Source organism: Phyllobates terribilis, unplaced genomic scaffold, assembly GCF_046119375.1.
Source record: "Phyllobates terribilis strain yellow unplaced genomic scaffold, ASM4611937v1 Scaffold_2__4_contigs__length_985480577, whole genome shotgun sequence".
In the NCBI taxonomy this organism is placed as follows: Eukaryota; Metazoa; Chordata; class Amphibia; order Anura; family Dendrobatidae; genus Phyllobates; species Phyllobates terribilis.
In genome coordinates, this window is record NW_027362762.1 from 525,732,228 (window position 1) to 525,743,209 (window position 10,982).

Sequence of the window (10,982 nt, forward strand, 5' to 3'; positions counted from 1 at the left end):
TGTGTGCCTCACTCCTATCTTGGGGAAAAGCTCTATTAAGGTTGCTTAAAGGCTTGTTTCGATACTCTAGCATTAGTGTGTCCCTTTCCAGGGCGGGAAGCAGCTGCCAAAATGTATTCTTATAACGTGGATCTAACAGAGTGGCAACCCAGTAGTCAGCATTATTTCGAATCCTAACTATACTGGGATCATGTTGCAGAAAGTGCAGCAAGAAGGCACTCATATGTCAGGCTCTTCCAGGTGGTCCAAAGCCTGCATCTACTGTTGGCTGTGTAACACTGCTGCAAGTTTCCTCCGTCCTCTCCTGCCAACCACGTTCAACTGAGAGGGGATGATTATCCTCTTCATCTTCTGACTGTTGCTCGCCCATCACCTCTTCCTCTTCCATTTGTTCCTCGGCTCTTGCACCTTCACTAATAGTATGTCTAGCTCCTCGATTTCAGGAAGCCACCGTCACTTGGCATCTGCCTGTGTGACGACAGGCTGGAACTTTGCGACATTCTTATCCCTTCCACATCTTCCTCTTCTTCTGGGACAACCACCTCCTGCCGCATGCTATTCAAAGTCTTCTCCAGCATGTAGATGACCGGAATAGTGATGCTGATGACGGTATTCTCAGCGCTAACTAGTTTAGTAGCCATTTCAAAACTGTGCAGAAGGGTGCAGAGGTCCTTAATCTGGTCCCACTTCGTAAACGTGATATGCCCCACGTCCGTACTGCGTTGGCTTAGGCTATACGACATGACATACTGCGTCAGGACTCGTTGCTGCTGCCACAGTTGCTGCAACATGTGCAGAGTGGAATTCCACTGTGTCAGCACATTGCATATCAACCTGTTAACTGGCATGGAGAAAGACATCTGTATCGATGCAAGATGATGACATGAGGGATGCGAACGCGGAAGTGAGTGACTCGCCCTCCCTGAGCGGTGGGGTTACTCGTGCCGGGTCAATGTATGGCGGTGGTGTGGGATGTCGTCGTGGCCATGACCCGGTCTGTGCCCAGGGCTGTCACATGAAAAATGGGTTTTTGGATGAGTGGTTGTTCGACTACGCCACCTGTGGTTTCTGGTGAAGGCCACCAGCGCTGCAACAGTCCTCTGAGGCTGATGTTCTGGCAGCTTGGTTGGTACTACTCCCCACAGGCGGAGTAGGCCTCAGGGCAGTGATTAAGATCTGGAGAGTTGAGGTGGGTACAGTGCCGCGCAGGAATGAACAAATGGAGGCAGTCAGTGAAGTCATCCAAGCTTTACTCACTTTGGTGAAGTAGCAGCTGCAAAGCTTCTCTCTGCTTCTCGTGGCGCGCTGCGGCCACCAGGAAGGGATTCAGCACTCCCCAGGAAGACCAGGAATTTGATGGTGAACTCATAGTTGGATAGGCGGGCCATCCATCTCTGCTCCAGGGCACCAAATTTTGCAGTGTTCAGGTGTGTCAACGGGTTGTTGTCCGTGTACACGGTGAACTTGGAAGAGGCAAGGTAATGTTTAAAGCGCTCTGTCACTGCCCATACCACCGAGAGGAACTCTAGCTTGAAGGAGCAGTAATTTTCAGGATTAGTTTCTGTCGGCCGGAGCTTCCTGCTGGCATAAGCGATTACCCGTTCTCTGCCCTGTTGGATCTGGGACAGCACCGACCCTAGCCCGATATTGCTCGCGTCTGTGTGGAGAATAAAAGGCTGGCCGTAATCAGGGTACGCCAGGATTTCATCCCCCGTGAGGGCCATCTTCAGCTGGCAGAAAGACTCATCCTCCAGCTTTTCCCATTTGAAGGGCGGCTTCTGGTTTTTGGCCTTTCTGGACTGGCCTATCAGGAGGTCCTGCATAGGGGCTGCCATTTTGGTGAAACCGGGGATGAATCTTTGGTAGTAGCCTACCAACCCGAGGAACTGCCGCACTTCCTTTATGCTGGAGGGTCTTGGCCAGTCCTTAATCACTGTGATCTTATTAGGGTCTGGAGCTACTCCGTCAGCACTCACCACGTGTCCCAGGTACTGTACCTTTGGTTTCAGTAGATGACACTTGGAGGGTTTCTCCTTTAGGCCGTAGCCAGCCAGGGCGTCAAACACCTCTGCCAGGTGTTTCAGATGGTCCTCATATGTTTTGGAATACACGATGACATCGTCCAGGTATAGCAGGATCGTCTCGAAATTCCTGTGCCCCAAGCAGCACTCCATCAACCGCTGGAAGGTTCCTGGTGCGTTGCAGAGTCCGAACGGCATACAGTTGAATTCGCTGAGACCCATTGGGGTGGTGAACGCGATCTTCTCCTTGTCTGCCTCTGCTACAGGAACTTGCCAGTACCCGCTAGTAAGATCCAAAGTGGAGAAATAGTTATCAGACTTTAATGCAGCTAAATATTCCTCTATCCTAGGTAACGAGTACGCATCTTTGTGTGAGATACGGTTGACCTTCCTGTAGTCTACACACATTCTCATGGTGCCATCTTTCTTTTTCACAAGAACTAGTGGAGCTGCCCATGGGCTACAGCTGTCCCTGATTACCCCAGCCTCCTTCATTTCTCGCAACATTTTCTTGGCATTCTGATAGTGTGCAGGGGGTACAGGTCGGTATCTTTCCTTTATGGGTGGATGGTCTCCTGTGGGAATGTGGTGTTCTACCCCCTTTACTTGCCCAAAGTCTAGCGGGTGTTTGCTAAAAACTCTTTCGTACACCTGAACCACCCGGTAGACTCCCTGTTTGTGGTGTGAGGGAGTGGAGTCGGTGCCCACATGCAGTTTCTGACACCAGTCCTCCATTTGTTTCTTGGAGCCATTACCTTCCTCCGGTTGAGATGGAGGCAAGGGTTCCACGGCCTTTACAGAGTTTTGGTTAACGGTGAACAATTTGGCTAGAGTGGCATAGCGAGGCAAGTATACTTCTCTTTCCCCAATGTTTAGGATGCGGACGGGTACCCTCCCATGGCGTACATCGACCACCCCCCGTGCTGTCAAAATGGTGGGCCTACTGTCTGAGTAGACGGGTTCTACCATGGCTTGGTAGTCCCTTCCTCTTAACCCGATTGCAGTCCGGCACCAGATCATCATCTCACTTTTTGGGGGCATGGCGTCAGGGAACGGGTCACTCATCCTTACACTACCAATCTCACCACCAGACAGTTCTACCTGTTGCCTTTTCATCAGGGCTCTGATCTCTTTTTGTAGGACACGCTGCTGGCTAGAACTGGCGTTCACCGCAACCTGCTGTAATATGAGAATTATCTCTGCAAGACAATTTTCAATAACATTAGTACCCAAGGTTATCTTAGGGTGGCTTTCACGATGGTCAATGTCCACAATAATCAGTCCTTGCGCTGGCATTTCAACCTTACCAATTTTGATGGTCACCTCTTTGAATCCCACCTGCGGTACGGGCTGACCATTGCTGGCGATGATGCTCAAATCGTCATCTGGGTAGCGGGTAATATCTGAGTCATTCCAGTACCGCTTAAAAAGCACATAGAGGATGGTGGTTACCTGTGACCCGGTGTCCAGTAGTGCACTCATAGGAATGCCATCCAGTACCTCCGGCAAGAGCGGTCGTCCCCCTACGTACTTATCACGCCAGCTCGATGGGCCTGATGGTCTTATGCCTGGGGGTCGGCCCTCTGCCCCATGTTGGGCCCGTTTAAATAACAATACCTTGCCATATGTCCTGGTTGGTTGCAGCGGCGGCAGATGGGTTGTCCGTCCTCGTCGTAGTGGTCGCTGGGTCTTCCTCTGGACGATGGGATCCTCCTCTGTCGGCGCCAAGGGACGTCCTCCGGACTGGAAGCCAGCTGGATCTTTCCTGGAGGGGACGCCTGTAAAGACTGCTCAGTTTTGGTTAGCGCGGCAACGCTTTTGGTCAGCTCTTGGACCTGATAGTGCACAGGCTCCCACAGGCTCTGCAGACAAGGGCGCTGCCTCCTGGTGATGGGTGATAGCGGGGCGCCTGTGGGGTACAGTGCCACTTGGTGCCGGTTCTCGGAGCACCCCTGGATGGCACTGTCTTTAAACTGCGCAAAGTCGAAATCAGGTTTCTGCAAGGCCATTACACGCAACTGGGTTCGGTGGGCGCTGGACTGTAGACCCTCAATGAACTGTTCAGTCAACAGCTTATCCTCATTCCGCATGCTGTCAGGGTCTGCCTGCTTAATGGCTCTCAGGGCCTCCTGCAAATTCAAAGCATAGTCCCGTATACTGTCTTGTGCCCGCTGTTTGCATCCATAAAATTTTAGTTTGATCTCTGCTGAGGTGCTGGTATCAAAAGTGTCCTTTACACGGGCCAGTATTTCCTTTACAGTCCCCTTTTCCCTGGCTGACCAGGACTTCACTTCTCTTTGGGCTGCTCCAATTAACTGGCCTATCAGGATGCTCACTTTTTGTTCCTCGGACAGGGGATATACTTTGAATAGGCTATACTGTCTTTCTTTAAAGTCGCTCAGGGTATGCGACTCCCCTGAGTACTGGGGTAACCATGCCGCTCCGGGGATATATATGGCATCGTGAACGTCATCACTGCGGCAGCAGCCGCGCTGGCGGTGGGAGCTCCCTCCATTCCTGGTGTCTTCCTCCCCCCTAGTTAACCGTGGCCTACCTTCCGTTGCTTCTTCTCGGTAGGCCACGGCTCCGCAGGTGATCGTCGGGGTCGAGGACCTTGCGTCACACGCTGGTGACGTCGGCGTCCACTGGGCTCCTTCCAGGACCTTGCGCAGCGTCAGTGCGTAAGGTGCGGCTTCAGCTCTCGCGTGCTTTTGACGTCCACGCCCCTCTTCTTCCCGCGCGGCGTCCCAGAAATGGCGCCCAATAGCGGGAAAATGGCGGCGGATGGCGGGAAAATGGCTGCGGATGGCAGGAAACTTCACCATGGTAAATATCACAGTCTTTCTTCAGGCACGCAGTACCCGGTGGTTGCGGGCACGAAATCCTGCCGACTACGCCAAAGTTGATGCGCCCCCTGGGCCGTGTGTGTAGGGGAATACCCGGAGCCGGGTCTCTGTGTAATGCTGGGGGTTGTAGTCTCCGTGGCGGCGACCCGGTCCCGTGGCTCAGGGTGGTCAAACCAGTGGCGGATCTGTTTCTTTGGTTTTGTAATGTTTAAATGTCCGACTACGCCACCCGTGGATTGCGGTCACTGAGAACCGCCGCTGCGGGGCAGACCACTGAGGCTGATGTTGTGTGCGCAGCAGAGGGTAGTATAACTCCCCACGGGAGGAGTATAGCCCCAGGGCAGCGTGTGTAGATGGTGAGGGTTGTGGTGCATGGGCGCAGCAGAAATGACTCAGAGTCCGTGCAGTGCAGTTCAGGGTCTTTACTGTTGGTAATGAAGAAGGCCCTGCCGGGAGTACTGGCTAGCATTAGAGGCCTGGTCAGTCTGTAAGCGAACAAGAGTGCCCCTGGCCAGGTGGAGATATAGGCCTTCCCGTCTGACTGCACTCTTCCTGGCTACCCTGCTGTAGTCGTGTAGTAGCCCACGTCCCTGAGTGTACCGTGTGGTGCTCACTCGTATGGCTGGTGACTTGGGGCATTTGGTGCCTTCCGCTCCTCGATGGTGGTGCCGGTCCCTTGCGTGTGACTGAGCCTCCAGGCTTTCTATGGCCAGAGGACCTGAAATCCCCTGCCAGGTGGTTTCTGCTGCTGGATGTGAATATCCCCACAGCTCGGACTCCGGTGTCCGGTTCTCTGCGTCTTCTGCCAGGATGAGCTCTATCAGCTCGAATCCCTGGCTTTCAGCTCCTGGCTCCTACAGAGCTCCTTGCTGCTGCTCTGTCCCTTCCTCTGGAACTCACTCTTGTCTGCTAACCCCGCCCCAGATCCAGTTTATAAAGGGCAGGTTCCTCCCCTCCCTGGACTGGGGCAGGAGGCGTTGCATGCAAATGTGCTCCTGACCAGGAAAACCCATGCTCGCTCTCAGACATGGTATTTCTACCACCGTGGCAACCAGACCCCTGGGGTGCCACATTTTCTTAGAGAAGTAATGGTGACTGGGCAACTGGTACTGGGGGACTGCAATGGCCATTAGCTTTCGGAAACCGTCTGTATCTACCAGGCGGAAAGGCAGCATTTCCATGGCCAACAGATTTGAGATGGTGGAGTTCAACCTCTTAGCTTTGTCATGTGTAGGATGAAACAATCTTTTAAATGACCAGAACTGTGGGACCGTGGGCTGGCTGTGGTGCTGAGAGAGGGGGGAGTAAGGTGAAACAGACAAACTGCTGGACCGTGAGTGAGGTGCAGGTGCAGATATTACGGTGGATTGAGAAACTCAGTCAAACACAACAGGCATGTCTGCTTCCATTACAGCTGACGGGTTCTCACTCAGTCTGACTGGAGCGGGTATATAACCAGAAGTTTTGTGGTGGGAGACTTGCATGCCAATACTTGGCACGGTAACAAAGGAGGAGGAAGAAGCAGCAGATGCAGTTGATGGGACAACTGATGGTTGTTGACGTCCGCTGGTCTGCATTTTAGCGCAGTGAGATTCCCAACGTAACCCATGTTGTGTGCGCATGTCAAGGTTCATGCATGTAGTAGTCAAATTCTTGCACTTTTTCCCTCTACTGAGTATTTTCTTGCAAAGTTTGCAGATAACGTAAGTTGGCTCATCCTTTGCGGTCTCAAAAAAGGCCCAGGCTAGGCAACCCTTGCCACCTCTGCAATCTGCAGACCAGCGACCGCCGCTGGCCACAGCCACAGTTGTGGCTAAGAATGCAGTGCTCCTCATGCTTGCATCACTCCGGGTCTGCGCTGTAGGGCAGAAGGTAATCTCCTTTTCTTCCTCCTCCACCTCCTCAGATGAGCTACTCAGCTGCGTGACTCTGGGTTCACACCAAGTAGGATCTTCAACCTCGTCATCATCCAATATGTTATCCCATTCCTCGCCCATAGAGTGACGCTTCACCTCTTGTCTGACTGACAGCACAGTACAGTCCCCATGAGCCTCAGGTATCTGAGTCTCATCAGGATCACCTCCCTCCCTGGTGGTTAATTTCTGATGACGAGGGTCAGGAACCTGCTAGGATCCTACTCCGTCCTGGCCCGAATCCAACATAAAAAAATTTTGGGCATCTGTGCAGATGCTTTCCTCCTCTTCTTGACTCTGTGAATGTTTGGAGTACACTTCTGATGCCCATGGTATAGAATGGGTGAACAGTTCTACAGACTCGCCCATCTGTGGTTCACTACAGTCAGTTGGGCGCTTGGACAGTTCTGAAACGGGGGGAAGCAAGGATAATTGGAATGCCACGTCTGTGGACTGTACTGTGTGTGATGTTGTGGTGGAGGAAGAAGAGGAGAGGCCACTTGAAGCAGTGCTTGCCATCCACTGGAGCACCTGCTCTTTCTGGCCCTTATCAACAAGGTGTATCGCTGTGCGGCTGCCAAAGAAAAGGCGTGGAGTAGCCTGTCCAGTAACAGAAGTTGTCAGTTGTCTTTGGATAGGACATGACGGTGTTGGTTGACTAGTGCTTTCACAAACATTACCACCTACCCCACGTATACCTTGAACACCAAGCTTATTCCCCCTTCCACCACGACCTCTTTTTCCCACTCATGTTGCTCAGATACTGTAGTAGGAGCACACTATTAGCAAAACAAAATTCAATTTTTTCCTCTGCAACAGCTCTACACACACTTGAATTTCAGTGGCACTAAGAGACAAGGTAAGATATGGCTTGCTGTATAACGTTACTAACCGAACAAAGTATTTTTTTACTGTGGATGACGCCTATTTCAAACTGAGATGTTCCTGATGTACATCGTTAGGAACTGAACAAAGTATTTTTTTACTGTGGCTGAGGCCTGTATAACATACGAGACATTCTCAAAACTATTTCAAACTAAGATGTCCCTGCTGTATAATGTTAGGAACCAAAGTATTTTTTTACTGTGGATGAGGCCTGTTTAACATAGGAGATATTCTACAAACTATTTCAAACGAATATGTTCCTGCTGTATAATGTTAGAAACCGAACAAAGTATTTTTTAACTGTGGATGATGCTTGTATAACATAGGAGATATTATCCAAACTATTTCAAACTCAGATCTAGCCTGCTGTATAACGTTAGCAACAACAAAAAATAGATTTTTTGACTCTGCACAAGCTCTGAATACAGCTTATAGCAGAGTGTAACACGTTTGCGACAGAAAAAAATATTTTTAGGACTCTGTCTAGCAACAGAAAAATTATCTATTTTTTTAATCTGAAAACAGCTGAAGTTCACCGCCACTAAGGTAGTAGCTGATGTATAGCAGACTGTATGACATTTGCCACACAAAAAAAATCGTTTTTGGACCCTTTCCTAGCAAGACAAAAAAACATTTTTTTTACTTTGAAAACAGCTGAGGTTCACCGCCACTAAAATAGTAGGTGGATTTTAGCAGACTGTATCACGTCTATGACACAAAAAAATCTTTGGTAGACTGTGGCTAGCAACAGAAAAAAAATATTTTTTTACTCTGAAGACAGCTGAATTTCACCGCCGCTAAAAGCACTAGGTGGCTTATAGCAGAGTGTAACACGTCTGCGACACAACAGAAAGTAACTTTTTTTTTTACAGCTGAAGTTCACCCACCAAAAAAATGACAAACTGGCCTAACACAGCTTGCACTATCACATTAGAAAATGGGAAAAAAAGTTTTCTGTGCTTTTGCACTGGCAAGCTCTGCAGATAGCTGAATTTCAACCCCACAAAAGCAAAGAGTGGCCTACAAGGGCTTGCTTGCTCTATCACATTAGCAAGGGCAAAGATAGATTGAAGGTCTGCATGGAGCACAGACAGTACAACTGGTGCACAACACTGTTCTGTGCCATAGGCCCTGCTACACATGCCAGGAATTATCTACTCTATCTGACTTCCACAGAAGCGCCCATCTATCTAGCTAATATCTCTCAATACACAGGACAGAGCACACTCAGCAGCGTCAATCTCTTTCAGTGACATGCATAAAATGGTGCTGAGGGAACATGGCTGGTTGTTATATGAAGAGGACATGTGATTTCAGAAGCCAATTGCAGAAGCCTTTGTATTTGGGACACTGTGAATGCTTCCTGCAATCTGAATGGCTAGCCGCGCTTTCCTGACTTAAAGTTACCGCCTACAGGAAAAAAAAAAAAACAGTGCGCCACTGATCAGACCTGTTCTGAACTATCACCAGCCCCCCCACTCATCTGCCATGTCTCTCTGCTCAACATACACAAGCACTATGCTAGCAAAACTGTAAAAAACGCTGTAGTTGCCCCGCAATCACGTAACCACGGAAATTCGCCGAGCGTTACCGATTTTACTGAATTTAGCAAATTTTGCTCGCCTTTCCGATCACGAATCCGAGTGTGCCATATTTGTGTCGAACTTAGAGGGGTTGTCCACTACTATTCAAAACAGCCCAATGTCTTTTTATGATGAAAACAAAGCTTCTTTCTAATTACCTCCCTCTGCTGTTTCTGCCTGTGAGCGGCGCTATTACTGGATGCTCACAGGCATCACGTGACCCCCGGCTGCAGCCGGCTCTGACATCCACTGATGTTATGTCATGAATCTGGATGCAGCTGAGGGTCCCTCTTCTGCGTTCCACGGTGGATGCTGGGCTGTTGGCGGGGTTACCGTCCATGTCACACCCAGCACCCACCGCGCGCTCTCCTTCTCCCCATTCATTGTGAAAGCGCGCGGTGGATGCTGGGTGTGATGCGCCGGGTAACCTCGCCCACAACCCAGCAGCCACCGTGGGGACCCCAGCGCTGAGTCACACCTCACTTGATGTGACGTCAGCGGGGGGTCACGTGACGCCTGTGAGCGGCCACCGATAGCGCCGTTCACAGGCAGAAACAACAGCAGGAGGTAATTAGAAAGAAGCTTCTTTTCATCTTAAAAACAGATTGGGCGATTTTGAATAATAGTGGACAACCCTTTTAAGCTTGGAGATCGGATCTTGAACATATTCGCTCGTCACTAATGACAATGCTCAATAGCTGGTAAGATGTAATTGCCAGGCTGCTGACTGCTGGAACTCGATGGGATCAGTTGCTGCAAGGAAATATAGAAATAGATCATGGGGCCTGTCATGAAAGTTAGCCGCCATCTTAGGTATGATATGTCATACCTGAAGATATTCCCTATTGTCATTTCTAAAAATCCCTCACACAGCTCCTACCATGTCACATCTCTCCAGCCCCTGGTAAACAGAGCAATTTGCCCCCCACCTCTGGAGATCAGTCTCCAGGAACTTCTTTGATATGGTAAATAGATGGGCCAGCTCTGTTGTGTCCAAGCAGGACAGAGTCAGCGAGACCCTAGGGGGTAATTAACACCTTGATGTCACTTGAAACCAGAAGCAAACCATTTGTGCAAGCCTGCAAACCTCTCCATTGTCCCAAGAAACCATGTGCTTTCTTTGTGGAAAATGGCCACCAAAAGCTACAGACATACTATCAATTCATAACCACATAATACAAATTAGGGAACCCAAATAAAATGTATCATGTGGGGAAGGTGCCCGCGGACACAATCATGGGACTTATAAATCCATGAGTGGCCTGGAAAGCTAGATATTTAGAAGAACCATATACAAGGTCCCAGGGGAGGCACGTTTAGAGTCAATGGCTTCCCCTGAAGAGTAGGATCACGACGAGACCTCTGGTGATACGATGAGATCACCCCAGGGAAAGTTATGGGTACTTTTCTCAAATGGAGCCAAAACTGGCATTGGTAGGGGGGGGGGCTTAGTAAACTGACATCACCAAGAGTGGGCGTGACAGGACTTTAGTATAGCCGACAGCCAGAAACCCCCTCAGTTTTGACCCAGGAGAAGATGTGAACAACTCCTAATGTTGGGTCTAGGTCTCTGAGTGGGAGGAGCACCTTTGCCATGTGCTACTGAGGCCTGGACGACTGCAACTAAGCTTGAACCTGTGGGATAGCAGAACCTCCCTTGCACCACAAGAACGGTAACTGATTTATCGTTGTTATTCCTGTGTTTTGTAATCCTAATTGTTATATCTCTTATTC